The sequence below is a fragment of the Misgurnus anguillicaudatus genome, chromosome 7 (assembly GCF_027580225.2).
Source record: "Misgurnus anguillicaudatus chromosome 7, ASM2758022v2, whole genome shotgun sequence".
In the NCBI taxonomy this organism is placed as follows: domain Eukaryota; kingdom Metazoa; phylum Chordata; class Actinopteri; order Cypriniformes; family Cobitidae; genus Misgurnus; species Misgurnus anguillicaudatus.
The window spans coordinates 33,775,721-33,789,246 of record NC_073343.2 but is presented as its reverse complement, the minus strand read 5'-3'; the positions used below and the strand labels follow the sequence as shown (position 1 = coordinate 33,789,246).

The 13,526-nt window shown below is 38.7% G+C and overlaps 1 long non-coding RNA gene across 3 annotated transcripts in view; it reads right to left on the bottom strand.

Moving 5' to 3' along the window:
* Positions 1-13,526, bottom strand: part of LOC141365378 (uncharacterized) — a 98,108-nt gene that overhangs the window by 6,100 nt on the left and 78,482 nt on the right. The window contains exons 4-5 of one of the 3 annotated variants that reach the window (XR_012370612.1): positions 7,743-7,810; positions 3,762-3,915 (exon numbers count right to left, since the gene is read on the bottom strand). This is a non-coding gene — a long non-coding RNA (uncharacterized lncRNA). Of the gene's footprint in view, positions 1-3,761; positions 3,916-6,637; positions 7,637-7,742; positions 7,811-13,526 lie in introns of those variants that run through there. The other 2 variants (XR_012370611.1, XR_012370614.1) reach the window with 2 other exon arrangements.

Here is a 13,526-nt window from a genome sequence, read left to right as displayed (position 1 = left end):
AATGTTTTGTTGAATCAACTTGGATTTACAAGTCATTTCAACTTACTACTATTTATCTTGACTAGAGATGCGTTGTTATAACTACAGGTTCTCAACTAAGTTGTGACAACTCATCTCTGTTGACATGACTTGTAAATCTGAGTTAATTTAACAAAAAGGCAGCAAAGTATTTTTTACAGTGTTCTTTCTATCCATCAAGGGGTCCTCAGCATCTATACACGTCATAAAATTGTTAAAACATGAAGAACTTAATTGTTTTTTTTTGTGTGTGATGGTTTACCTATTAAAAGACAACATAAAGCTTGTTTTATTAATAATTGATAATATTAATTATAATATTAGTTAGTTATTAGCCTATTATATTTATAGTAATACTATAATTGAAATGAAATATTTAAGGTATGTTTATTATAGAAAGGGTCGGTTCAAGGCATTTTTATATTATGTATTTATCTATCTAGTTATTTATCAAAATCTGTTAAGTTATATGAATATGCATATATGCTAAAAAACTGTTTGGCTTTTTTGGCACAGTTAATTGTGATCAGTCAAACCACAGCAGTGTTGTCAAACATATAATACATTTATAATGCACAACACATTCACTGGCTCATGTTTAAGTGCATTGCATTTTGGTTTGGTATATAAAGTAAGACTCAGGCCTTTGTTTGGTCAAAGACTGAAACAATCCTTTATAACGCTGCTTTCAGTTTCACATTAAGAAGAAGCAACAAGCCTTGACCAGACATCGTTTCTGTTTAGCGGTGCCATCAGAGACATGTTTGTTTTAAGGCCCGGTCCAAAAGACCCAACGATGCATTTTGTTAGTTCTAAACAAACATGACTGGCGTGTGATCGCCATCCTTCAGTCGTGAATGACTGTTAAACAATAACAGCGATGATGGTCCAAGGTTTTGAGTATAGCGCAGTTGGCCACGGATGATTTCCATTAAAAATCCCCGAGTGAGAATCCATAATCCATACACACAGACCGAGCCAAATTCACTCCTCTTCAACCTGTGTCAATTTCCAGCTCCTTTTAACATGAGATTGCCTGCATAAAGTGGCTTCTTATGCCGTTGTTCAACTAATCATATGCTCTTCTGTAATTTCATTAGATGTGAAAGGATGAGATAGCAGCCATTAATCTCTTATTGCTTCATCTAAAATTAAAATACAGCCAAAATCGAAAAAGCACCGGGAATCAAGAGAACAGGGAATCAATTTGTCATAGTTAGTACATTCACTTGAAAGGAAACATTCATTTCTACCATTATCTGTCTGAAATCCTATTAAAACTGGGTTAATGTGGTAGCGGCAGTGTCAGATGACTTCTGTGTCCATATCCAGTTGCTAAGATTGTCATTTATTATTATTTTATTTGGGGTTGCAGAATGTTAATCTGATTTTGGGGATGATATCACTCAGGAAATATTAATAAGCCAGTTTGTTAATGGAAAATAAGTATATGATAGATTTCATCTAATTCAATCATTTGTAGTAATAAAATGTGTAAAGGTTTATTTCAGAAGTTTGTTAAGAGGCATTATTAATAATTGAAGCAACATGTCAGCTACTAAAAGATTATTAATATTATTAGATATTATATTATTAGACAATATGTGACCCTGGACCACAAAAAACAATTATTTATTAGTCTTACGGGTATATAATAGCAATTAGTTACTTTTTTAGGGGAGTAACTTAATATTGTAATGCATTACTTTTAAAAGTAACTTTCTTCAACACTGAATGAAGGTTGGGCTACATGGGTACAAAATTTACATTAGCATCAGATATATGTACTGGATCTACCAAATAAATCAGTAGACGTATACATTTTATAAGATGTTTTAGGATCTTTTCTGGATTGGTTTAAATATAAATTAAAGTAGTGTGGCACCAAATTTGTTTTTTATTGTAACGCTGTCAGTAAAAAATGATCAAAAATTCCCAAGCTGTCACTGGGACGGTAACCTTTAAATATGTACCATTTACGTACAGATATGTATACATTTGATACCAATATATACCTCTGAGGTAACATGATCTCTTATTAAATACAAAGGTGAACCCCAGTGACAGATAGGGACTATGTTTTTGGCAATGTACACACTATGTTCCCCAAAAGTTTCAGTATATTTCACTTATATATTATTAAGTATACCTTCTGAATGCTTATTCTAATAATGATCACACAAAAGTGCTTGTAAATGAGCTTGTGCTATGCCATGGAAGAATAAAAGCACAATTTTTAGCAAATTTATCTCATTTCTATCTCCGGTACATAATTTGGCACCACCATATCTTTCTGAGTTGTTGTCTGTGCACATTTCCGTCACTGAGCATTTTCTCGAGTCGGTCGTATACTGTGGAATGACCTCCCACATACGATCAGATCAGTAAAGTCGCTGGCTGTATTTAAGTCGCTGTTAAAGACCCACATTTTTAAGTCATTCATGTCTGCATCTGCCATTTGCATCACGGTCATCAAAAGAGAGTACAGTATATCACCTGATATTTGTTATTAAACATACGGTAGCTTTTCTTAAACGTAATAAAGTCAAGAGTTTTCACGTAGTGAGTTTCATGCACGGCTCTTAACACTGACTGAGGACTTCTGTGGTGAGGATGCTGAAATGAAGCTTACAATTCAGTCAAACACGGATAAATTGAGAGGCATAAATTCATCGTTCTCTGGGTTTTCCCTTTATTGTTATGAGAAATCAAGGACTCTCACCATTATTATTGGCTGTGTTGCTACAGCGTACTAAAGAAGCTCACCGTAGTGTTGTGTTTACCTTCAAAGCATCTGTGTCTCACTTGTCACCCTGTCTGATCTCATTTTCTTTCCCTCTTTCACATCACTCGATATGTGAAACAGCACGACTCACTGATTTATAATAAACAACCATTTTTAATTTATGCCTTTGGCAGAGGCTTTATCCAAAGTGACTTACAGGGCATTCATCGTATCGGTTTTTATCAGTATGTGTGCTTTCTGGGATTCAAATCTCTGACCTTTGCCCTGCTAATGCAATTCTATACCAAATACAGGAAGGAAATAATTTTTTAAAATAATGCTTAAGTTGACAATGATCACAGATTTACTCATGTTTGCTGGTCAATATATTATCTTTAGGCAGATACAAATATGGCCGCTCGGTGGCTTGACGTTGTTGTTTAAAATTTCACAAATAATCCAGTCAGATATAGGACAATGCAACATGATCTCACAAAGTTCCGTGGGATAGTCACGGAATTTTGTGCTCATTTTTCCGTGGCATTCTCACGGATCTCCGCATTTTTCCGTGGCCCTGCTACGGACTGTCTTTTTCGTGGCATTCTCACGGATTGGTTACTCAACTGCTTTTTCCTATTTTCAAACCATTTTCACTTCGGTTTTGTCATGTCAACTTACTATCTTTTATCTTGACAAGAAATGAGTTGTTACAACTTATATTTTATAAGTTATAACAACTCACCTGTAGTTATAACAACTAATCTCTAGGTAAAAAATAACAGTAAGTTGAAATGACTTGTAAATCTGAGTTGATTCAACAAAAATTTTTAAGGCAGGAAATATTCCGATACATATTCAGATAGTTTTAAACAAACAAGTGAATGTATCGTGTATTGTCGGCAGACACCCCTCTGATATTCAAAAATCACATTTGTTTATTAACTATTACAATACATACTGTATAGCTAGCAGAATAATGTCCAGAAAGGCCAAAGGGTGCCGAATGAGAGGACGAAACCGTCAACGGTTTGGGGGGTGTAAGCGCTCATTTGCTCAGTCGTCTCTCAAACGGCTGGTGTTTGACTTTCTGCCTGTAGGAGTGGGTAATTCAGCCGCACCGTATGAGCTTGTTAGATCACCCAGACTCATGGTGGTACCATTCTTTGCAGACCCTTGAGAGCAAATATGTAGTAATGATATTGTCTCCAGCTGGGTAATAACACACAATTCAGTCGGCCACACACTGCACTGCTGCAGAAATCGAGGGGAAAGAAGAATTACGCTGAAGTACTAGAGGAAAATGACAGTAGAAATGTCTCCGACCTCTGAAGTGGGGCATTGAGAAATCGTCTCCTGTGCAACTGGACTCTCAATAACGGTTTGATCTCTCGACAACACATACATGCTGCTTGTACAGATGAATATACAAACACAACTGCATGTGTACATAAAGAGAAGTCGGAAGACAAAATAAATGCTTGGAAGTTTTTGCATGTTAACTTTGAGGTCATATATTAAACTGTACACAAACATATATGCATTTTTAATATTGTCTAATCCAAGCTTTCCGATTCAATATATGAACAAATGTTTTCACTGAATGATTTCATGGTGTTCAGACTGACAGTGATGAATGACATTCAAGCTGTAAGTTTACTCCACGTTTTGTTCTCTTTCTGTGGTGTGAAATCGTGGCACACGATGTCTAACAAGTGTGAAGTAGACATGGCCGTGACATAATACCTCGAGGTCTTCAGTCGATTAGTTTCCTGCTGTGCATTGGCTCACACACAGAGTTAACTGCTAAAGATTTGGCCTTGTGTCTCTTCATAGATGCCTTTAGGCTGTAAGCTTAACTTCTGCTGTCAGTCACATGAGTTACAAGACTTAACTATCCCAGCAACCTTTAAAGATGTCTAATAGCTGTCCAAACACACCCCAGACATCCAAAACCCATGCAAAATTTGGCCTGTGCGTGACAATTTAATAGACGTCTAACCATAAACCCTGAAAAAAAATTAAATCAAACGACTTGTCATCACTGTTGACTTTGTTTCCATGATAAAATAGCAGACATAATACAAGTCTTTTTTTTGGCAAAAAAGACGTGTAACCCAAATCAAGTTTTGGCTAGAAGTGTGTTACTCATAACCAGTCTCACGAAATTATGTACCTATATTCACATAATTTTTTATTCTTTTTCGTGATACTGTCACGAATTTCCGTGTTTTTTCGTGATTTTATCACGAATTTCTGTTTATGTGTCATTGTCACGTATTGGTTACTCAACTGCTTTTCCCTACATTTTCGCTTCGGTTTAGGGTTAGATTTGGTGTTTGCGTTAAGATGTCATTTTTAATATTGGTTTATACTATTTTTTCAGATTTTTTTTTACATTTTCTGATTTTTAAACTATTGTCGCCTGGCGTTAAGGTTAGAGTTGGGTTTGGTTAAGGATGTCAGTTTATGTAAATATGTCCCTTAACTAAAGCGACAATGGTAAAAAAAATAGGACAAACAGTTCAGTAACCAATATGTAACAATAGCCTCTTTCACACAGTAATTCTGGTAAATTACTTTAGAGTTAATTTACCAGTAAATACAAAAATGTGCTGTTCACACACGCAGTGGCGTTCCGTTATTTTACCAGTAAGACATCATTCACACATCAGTATCAAAATACCGGTAAATTCGTTGAGAAAGCGGAAGTACCTGTAGCACGCGGCGAGCTCGGTGTTGTATTTGTAAACAATCCACGTCGTTCATAACCACGGTCCGTATTTTGTTGTTTTCACATCTGTGGTAAACAATCGTGAAGTTGCTCATGACCAAACAACATTGAATGAGACGACGTACAACCGAAAATGCGTTTTTAACAACAGTACTGTTTGCACTTTAGGCTTCACAGAGGGCGTGCTAAGGACGTCGGCAATTCGGCGGTAAGCTGTTTTAAACAACTTTGGTGAAGAAATGTGGACGTAAACTTCAGATGTGCTCAACTTTCAAGCAGCATGTGTGTGGAAACGCCAGTAAACAGTTCGGGGGTAAACGCGTCATCTGTATTAAAACGCTATGATTGGCCCGAAGCTGTCAGCACGGTCTGACGTCGTCCGTTCTAAATTCCGGTAATCCTATAATTTTCGTTCACACACCGGTAAATTACTGGTAATCTTAAAACCTGTCTTTCTGGTAAAGTGGGAGCACGGATTTACTGGAAAGGTTTTGTTCACACATGATCTGTTAACTGCAATTTACCAGTAAATTACCAGTAAAGACTGTATGTGTGAAAGGGACTAATGACAGATAAACAGAAATTCGTGATACGATCACAAAAAAATGCGGAAATTCATGACAGTATCACAAAAAAAAGAATAAAAAATTACGTTACTTTACGCACGTAATTTCGTGAGACTGGGCTGGTTACTCATAGCCGAACTATAATGGGATAAAAATGAAAATTCTGTCATTATTTTCTCATCCTCATGTTGATCTAAACCTGTATAATTTTTCCCCTGATGAACACAAAAGAAAATATTTTGATAAATGATGCTAAGCTGATTATAACCATTGACTTCCATAGTAGGAAAACAAATATTATGGAATTCAATGGATACGTCACATCATTTATCAAAATATCATCTTCATCATTTATCACAATACTTCCATAATATTTGTTTTCCTACTATGGAAGTCAATGGTTACACCAGCTGTGTGCTTATCCCCATTTATCAAAATTTGGGTGAACTATCCCATTAACCTGGTGAAATGATGTCTATTGCTTGCTGTGATGCTATTTGCTATATGGTTTGCTTCTTAGGGTACATTAAATGACTAAAAACAGACATTTTCCTTGGCATTTCCATAAAAGAGGACGTAGTGAAAACAATCCCCATTCACACGGATCTGACTACAAATGCTTTATTATGCATGCCAGGCCAGAAGTTGACCTTGTATGTAAAATGAAGTCTAAATACGTAATATGCATGCAAAGGACATCAACAATTTATCAACAGTTTATTAAACATCGAATTCATTATAAAATGTTTGCATTTTCATGCTGCCAAAATGTTGTCAGGTAAATAAACGAATGCATAAAAAGTTTTTAATTTTTGGCCGTGTAAATGGCTGCTTTATAAGTAGCACTTGCAATATTTAATTTAAAAATCAAGACCATTCAATGCATTACTTTTAATTTATTCACGCGTGAATAATTAACGAGTTATAATTATTCTAAACTAAATAAATAGATTGTATTCATACACCCACTATAACTGACACCGTGCATTGTTAAATAAACAAACGTGGATATAAAATGAATGTGGTGTGGTATATATACAGTACAGTAAGTGAAACGTTTCCATTGATTCTAAAGCTGACAGTGACCTCAAACGTGGAGGGATTTCACCCCCACTCCCACAGGCAGATTGTTCACGAGGGGTTGTGTATGGAGAGCTGTCCTCGGGCAGGAGAGTATATTTTAATCTGAATGGCTGATCAGAACTCTCCTCGCACGCTGAATCGTCTCTCTGTCACCCCGCTCGACGTCCCTCAGCTTGTGGCCCTGAACTCTGTCGCCCGTCTAAGCGCTAAGCGAGCGATTGGATGATAGACACAGAAAGGAAAAAAGAGCTTCCAGCTTTTCTCCATTATTCCCACCCTCTGATGCTGATATTTTATAATGTGAAAATAAATTAGAATGCGATGTAAAACGTAGCCTTGATACACCCCGGCAGAGAGAAAAGGAGCCCATTAAAATAGACGAATTCATCATTTTTTCGCCGTGTTCTTGGGCTGGAGTTTCAACATTGAATGCGTCGAGTTCCTCAGTCTGAGAGCGACACACGCAGCATACATTTCATCGCCCGATGACCTCTAATGATTAAATAAATGCCACTAAAGAGACATAAATGATGAATCAGACCCATACAACTCCTTTCTGCTTTTGAAACGATAAAGCGGAGATTTCTTTAGCTGACATTTTGACACCTCTAATGCTCACCTCTTTTGAAGTACTTCATTCGCGTCTATGGTTTGCCCGCTTTTGCTTGTAAGATCGACATCTAAAACCTGTGAAAGACATACAGTAGACACATACACAAAGTATTTTGACACTTAAGCCACACTTATAAAATATATGAATGTCATTGCATTATATAACGAACCAAGTGCCATTTATTAAAAATGAAGAAAAAAGCAAATCAAGATCAACTAATACATATGGAAGTTTGCTTTGCTGTTTATACGATGATGAACTGTATCTGTAGTTACTCTAACCCGGCTAAAACACATTAGTAAAAGGGAACTTGTACGAAACTGTCATAACAAATACTAGACAAAAAGACATTGGTTGAAAATAACTGGACAAATGTCACTTTGGAAAGAGAAAAGGTCTGCGAGAAGGTTTAAAAGTCACTTGGTTTGATATTTTGTATAGAGTGCCACAGGGATGATGTATTTTTGTAGGGAAAAAACAGAAGAAAGTTAGCATTTAAGTACTTTCGGTTCTATTTTCCCAAAGACAATGTTTTTTTTTAATGGGGTTTTGGTTAAAAGTCTTAGATAAGATGTTGGGTTAGCATCAGCCCAGACTTTTTAAAGCTTTGACAGGGTAAAAAGCAGTGGCGACCAGTGACTTCTTTTTTCGAGGGCGCTCGATGTGAAGTTCGTCACAACATGTATGTAGTCCGTCATGTGTGTGGTTCATTATTTCAAAATATGTGTTCTGCACATCGAGAGATCCTGTGTGCATCACATGTTTTGTCAAAATAAGTGCCTGCTCCAGACGCGTCCACATATGGTCGGGTTGCGATTTTGGCTTTTCCCCATGATCTTGAGAATAGTATGTCATACAGAACCGTTTGCCACTGTACGTTAGTATTAACGACGGCAGTGGGTCCTCTGGCCTTCGTCAAACGAGTTTGAAAAGATCATATGGGGGGCCCCATACATAAACTCACCCTGGGCCCACAAATTTTCTAAAATCATCAACTATATGTAATACACTTAACCAGCAATAGTTAGCCTGTCCGGAACCGAGCTGACTTAAACCACATCACTGTGTGACACTTCCTTTACATGTGATCGATCCCGAGGACAATGAAACAAACATCTCCCAGGGGTTTTTTCCTCCTAGGACTTTTTTTACTTCCCCGGCTAAAAAGTCTGGGGGGTTTTTCTCCTAGGGGGGTTTTCAAACCGGGGAGGCAGCCTTCTTGAGCTTAACTTCTATAAGTTACATTAGTAATACATTCGCTTTAATGTTGATTTATAGCCGCAGCAAATTTAGCTGCTTGTGCTATCATGTATTATGTTGTGCTATCTGTCGATTTTCTGTGCTTTTCACTGCTTCTATTAATGTAAAGCTGCTTTGATACAATTTCCAAATTGTGAAAAGCGCTATATAAATAAAATTGAATTGAATTGAATTAAAGGGTTTATGATAAAAAAGACGCTCGCGTTTGCCAGATACTCGCATAATCTCATGCGTAATCACAGTTTACTGTTGAGGGAGAGTCTTGCGTGTATTTTGTGAACTTGAGCGTTTCTTTTATCATAAATGGTTTTGACGCGTGTGCATCAGGCACTTATTTTGACAAAACGCGTGATGCACATGGTTCACATGACGCCACAAACACTTATTTTGAAAACACAAGCAACACACGACACACATATTTTGAATCTGCGCCCCTCGGATGAGCAGTCACGAGGTTAAAAGAGCGGTTGCTAACATGGGACTACAGTAAGGTGACCAGATTTGTCAAATAACAAGTACAGACATGTACTAATTCAATGGTTAAAATATCCTTGAAAGCTTATTTGGTATTGTCTATAGATTTAAAAACAGGGACAAAACCTTTTTAAAGGTTTTTATCCTTTTATTGTTGTGGGTTTATGGAGAACAGAACACAAAAAAACGGGACTGTCCTTGTTTTGTCACCTAAAGGGCTATTTATAGTCGTGCGTAGGTCCTACGGCGTAGCGGCGACGGCGTAGGTTCCGCACCGGTTTTCATTTATACTTTTGCGTCGTCGTCTGCGTCGACATGCAAACACCCCCGCAGACTGCTGGTAGGCAGTAACCATGCGTGTAACCACAGTAGCAGCAGAAGAAGTCACAGAAGAAGAAGCTAAGCAAGTTAACCCACAAACGAAGACGAAACAGCAACTTGTTGTGTATAATTTGAGGAGGCCAGCAATGATGAAAGTAAATAAACAACGACTTTTGATGCAGTTTGAGTTAAATCACTCCTCAACTTGGCTCATCTTTGTTTTCACCGTCACAAACGGAAATACCTATGACGCAGATTTTTTACCTGACGGGAGGGGTTCTGGTGGACCAATCACAGTGCTTGCGGTTCGCGTAGATCTGACGCGCTGTTAAAAATTTTGTGAGGTGCGCGTCAGGCTACGCACAGGCTACGCATGACTATAATTCGCCCTTTAGACTACAGACTTTGTCAGGGACTTTAACCATCATTACGCATGACGATCTCAAAAACAATGCAACATGGGCACAATTTCCAACAATTGTTTATCCACAGAGTATTTCCTTATCAGGGAATGTTTTTAAATGTGTTTAATAAAGTTTGAAAGAGCTGCTAGAAGTTTGATGGCAATGACGTTGATGTCGAGAGACAGCTGGAGTAGTTCGCTTGTAGCGTAAGGTTAGCTTTTTATTTCTAGTAAAGAAAGTTGTGTTCATCTGTAAAGATTATCTTGCTGGACAAAACGTATAAGTGTTTTTTGCGATAATCCAAATGTTTGTGGGGAAAAAAGAGGCTTTTTGGCGAGGGAACCAGTATCCCGCTAAATTCCAGGTTGGCCTACACTGTGAAAAAATTGCTGTAGTTATGCAGCTCAGAGTCCTGCAACGGGTCGGGTACACGTCTAAGGATGTGCACACCAAACTTTTAAACACAGCTGTTTTTTCAGCCAAGCGCTTTTTAGCTGTGATACTTAAGCTGTGGGCCGGTTGGTTGTTGTGATACTTGTCCCGCCCCTTCTCCACTGTGATTGGATGGCCGTCTGACAACTGACATTGACGAGCGGAGCATTTCACCCAAACTTTAATCTCTTTCAACTCTCGGCGCTCAGCGCCGAGCGCGAAAAAAACGCTGACCGCCGGCTTATTTGAAAAACGGCCGCGGGGGTAAAAGCTTTGGTGTGCACGCCCTAATTGCCATTACACTCACAACATATGACATTTGACCCATCACGTCACCACCACTACAACAGTGCGAGACCTTTGTTGATTATTCTCGTAGCCTAGTTGGAGCGAGTGTTGCAGGACTCTGGCATACAGTTTTGCTGTTGATAGCCGGAAGCTGAACGTCTTCTCTTAGAAAGCATTTCGAGACGAGACTTAGAAGCACAGCAGGGGTTGTGTAGGTAGGTTGTTCTTTTTCTTGGTTTTTTTATTAATATGTCTATTTGTGTATAGTTATCAGGTTCCATTTGTGCCGATAGGCTACTTAAATGGCACAAAACAGAGCGCACTTTAGCCTGTTTCATTAGCCTATTCATGACGATGTTGTGATGTTGAGAGAGGTACGAGATAAAAAAATAAAGCACTTTAATTGGAATGATTTTAGTGTGTGTGATTTATGCGGGTACGGGTCGGGTAACGGGCCAAATATTATAGGGTCCGGGCGGGTGCAGATTTTTATTTTGATATTAGCACGGATGACGGGTCGGATCTGGTGCTGAACTTTGCGGGTACGGACGGGAACGGGTCTCCAAAAATGGACCCGTGCAGGACTCTGATGCAGGTGTTTGCCAAAAACTTACTGTAGATTTAAATGTATGTTATTTACTGGCAACAGTTTGTTCAAAGTTAAATGAACATTAAACATTAACAAGTATTTGGCTGTTTCTCAATTCCAGAAACGCAAAGAATGGACTTGCGTTCTCGTGGATTGTTCTTGCCAGACGACCTTGGAAGAACACAGAACACACTTGTGAGAATTATGATGTGTGCGATCTTCCTGTTGGTCACATGACCTCCGCCATTGTTTTGTCACAATGACTTCTGGGACATTAAGCGATTTCAGCGCGCAAGTCTGCACTCGATGCATCCTCGATATCAAGAACACATCCGGGTATTTTCATGCGTCCTCTGTACTTGCTTTCTTGAGAATTGAACTTTGATGGTTAATGATGACGTAGCGCGAGAAGGACGCAAGATCGCTGAAGAACGCATATTGAGAAACAGCTTTTGTCTTTACAGAATAAAGCTAAAAGCATTCTGGGAAACAACATTTGAAGGAAAAAGATAAAGGTTGATAAGGATTTCTGGTTCCCAGAATGCTTTGCACAAGGCTGGTATTTTACAGCTTTATTCTGTAAAGACAAAGACTTGTTTACGTTTAATTTGTTGCAGTGACTCTTATTTTAACAGTGAAGCATATTTATTGATTGAATGTTGTAATTTCTGTTGTCTTTTATCAATTAAATTCAAAAATGCACAAAATATGTTTCATTATGATTTGTGGTTATCGAGTTATTAAGAAATATATTTTTTTTAATCTAAAATAGCATAGCAATATAAAATGTTCTACTTTGCATTTTTAAGTAAACTTTATTTTTGGTATAAGAAACTATTACTACAAAACCTAAAAAGTAGGTATAAAAGTAAACAATTCCCAAACAAACCTGCACTGACATTGAAAATGACATGTCAAGACACGGTGCACCTTTTTTCTTAAGTCTGTCATTTTCAGCCCCTATATAATTTCCAGGCCCCATATCATAACGCCAGCGGTGTTTAACAGCGTAATACACTCCTCGACATCAGTCAATCTACTGCCTACATGTGCTGGCAAATGGACAGTGGCTGGTGTTATGAGCTGTCGGTCTGCGGGATTGTTTTATTATCTCAGAGTGAGGAAACTTCAATGCTTCTCCATTGCTTCCCTCCTGAGAGCGTCAGTGACCGTGCTGTAGAAAGAGTGCACTGCAGGTGGGGAAAAAGCAATTTCACGGTTCATTCAGCCTGTAATGTGTGGCTGTAATCTTCGGATAGAGCCTGGCTTTTTGTTTAAGTTTCTCAGAGGACAGAGCTGAGCCCGGCTCAATTAATCATTCTGCTAAAGTGAACAGCGACGGCGAGGGAAACGTAACGCTGGGAGTTTATGTATGTGCAAATGTATCTGACGCGTCACTCGTGTAACATTACATTTGTGCTCGATGCACATGCATGTACAACGTCAACACGACAATCTCACCCAATGTGTTTAGCATGAGATCCGAGTCAGTATGTATATGAATATATGTCACAGTGTGGTTTTGGTAATCCTCTCTCTCTCACACCATCTCCTCCTTTTGTTTTCATCTCAGAGCGGCGGCCTGAAGCTTTCAAACGTGCGGCGACAGAAAAAATCCCAAGAACAATCACAGCATGAGGGTCATTTTCTGCAAGAGCTCACCTCTGCTTCCCCGAGCAGCCTCTTGCCCAGCAGGAGCACTAAATTAACACTTCACTTCACGACGCTGCACCTCGGCGCTGATGAGCCTTAACTACAGCGGGAGGAGGAGTGTGGGAAAACAAACACTCGGTTTCCGCTTCGTTTGGCCCTCAAACAGACAGATAGGTTCACCTGGAAACAAGGTGGCGACCCGTCCACGAGGTCGCTCAAGTCTCGGCCTAAGCGAACCCTGATAGGTTGCTAGGGCTGTTTGTTTGTGCGAGTATCTGTGTTTGGGTGAGAGTGAGATTAGAGAGATGATGTTGAGGAAAGGATAAGCACCCCTGCTGAATACTATATGAGATGCTGGTACGCTAGCCA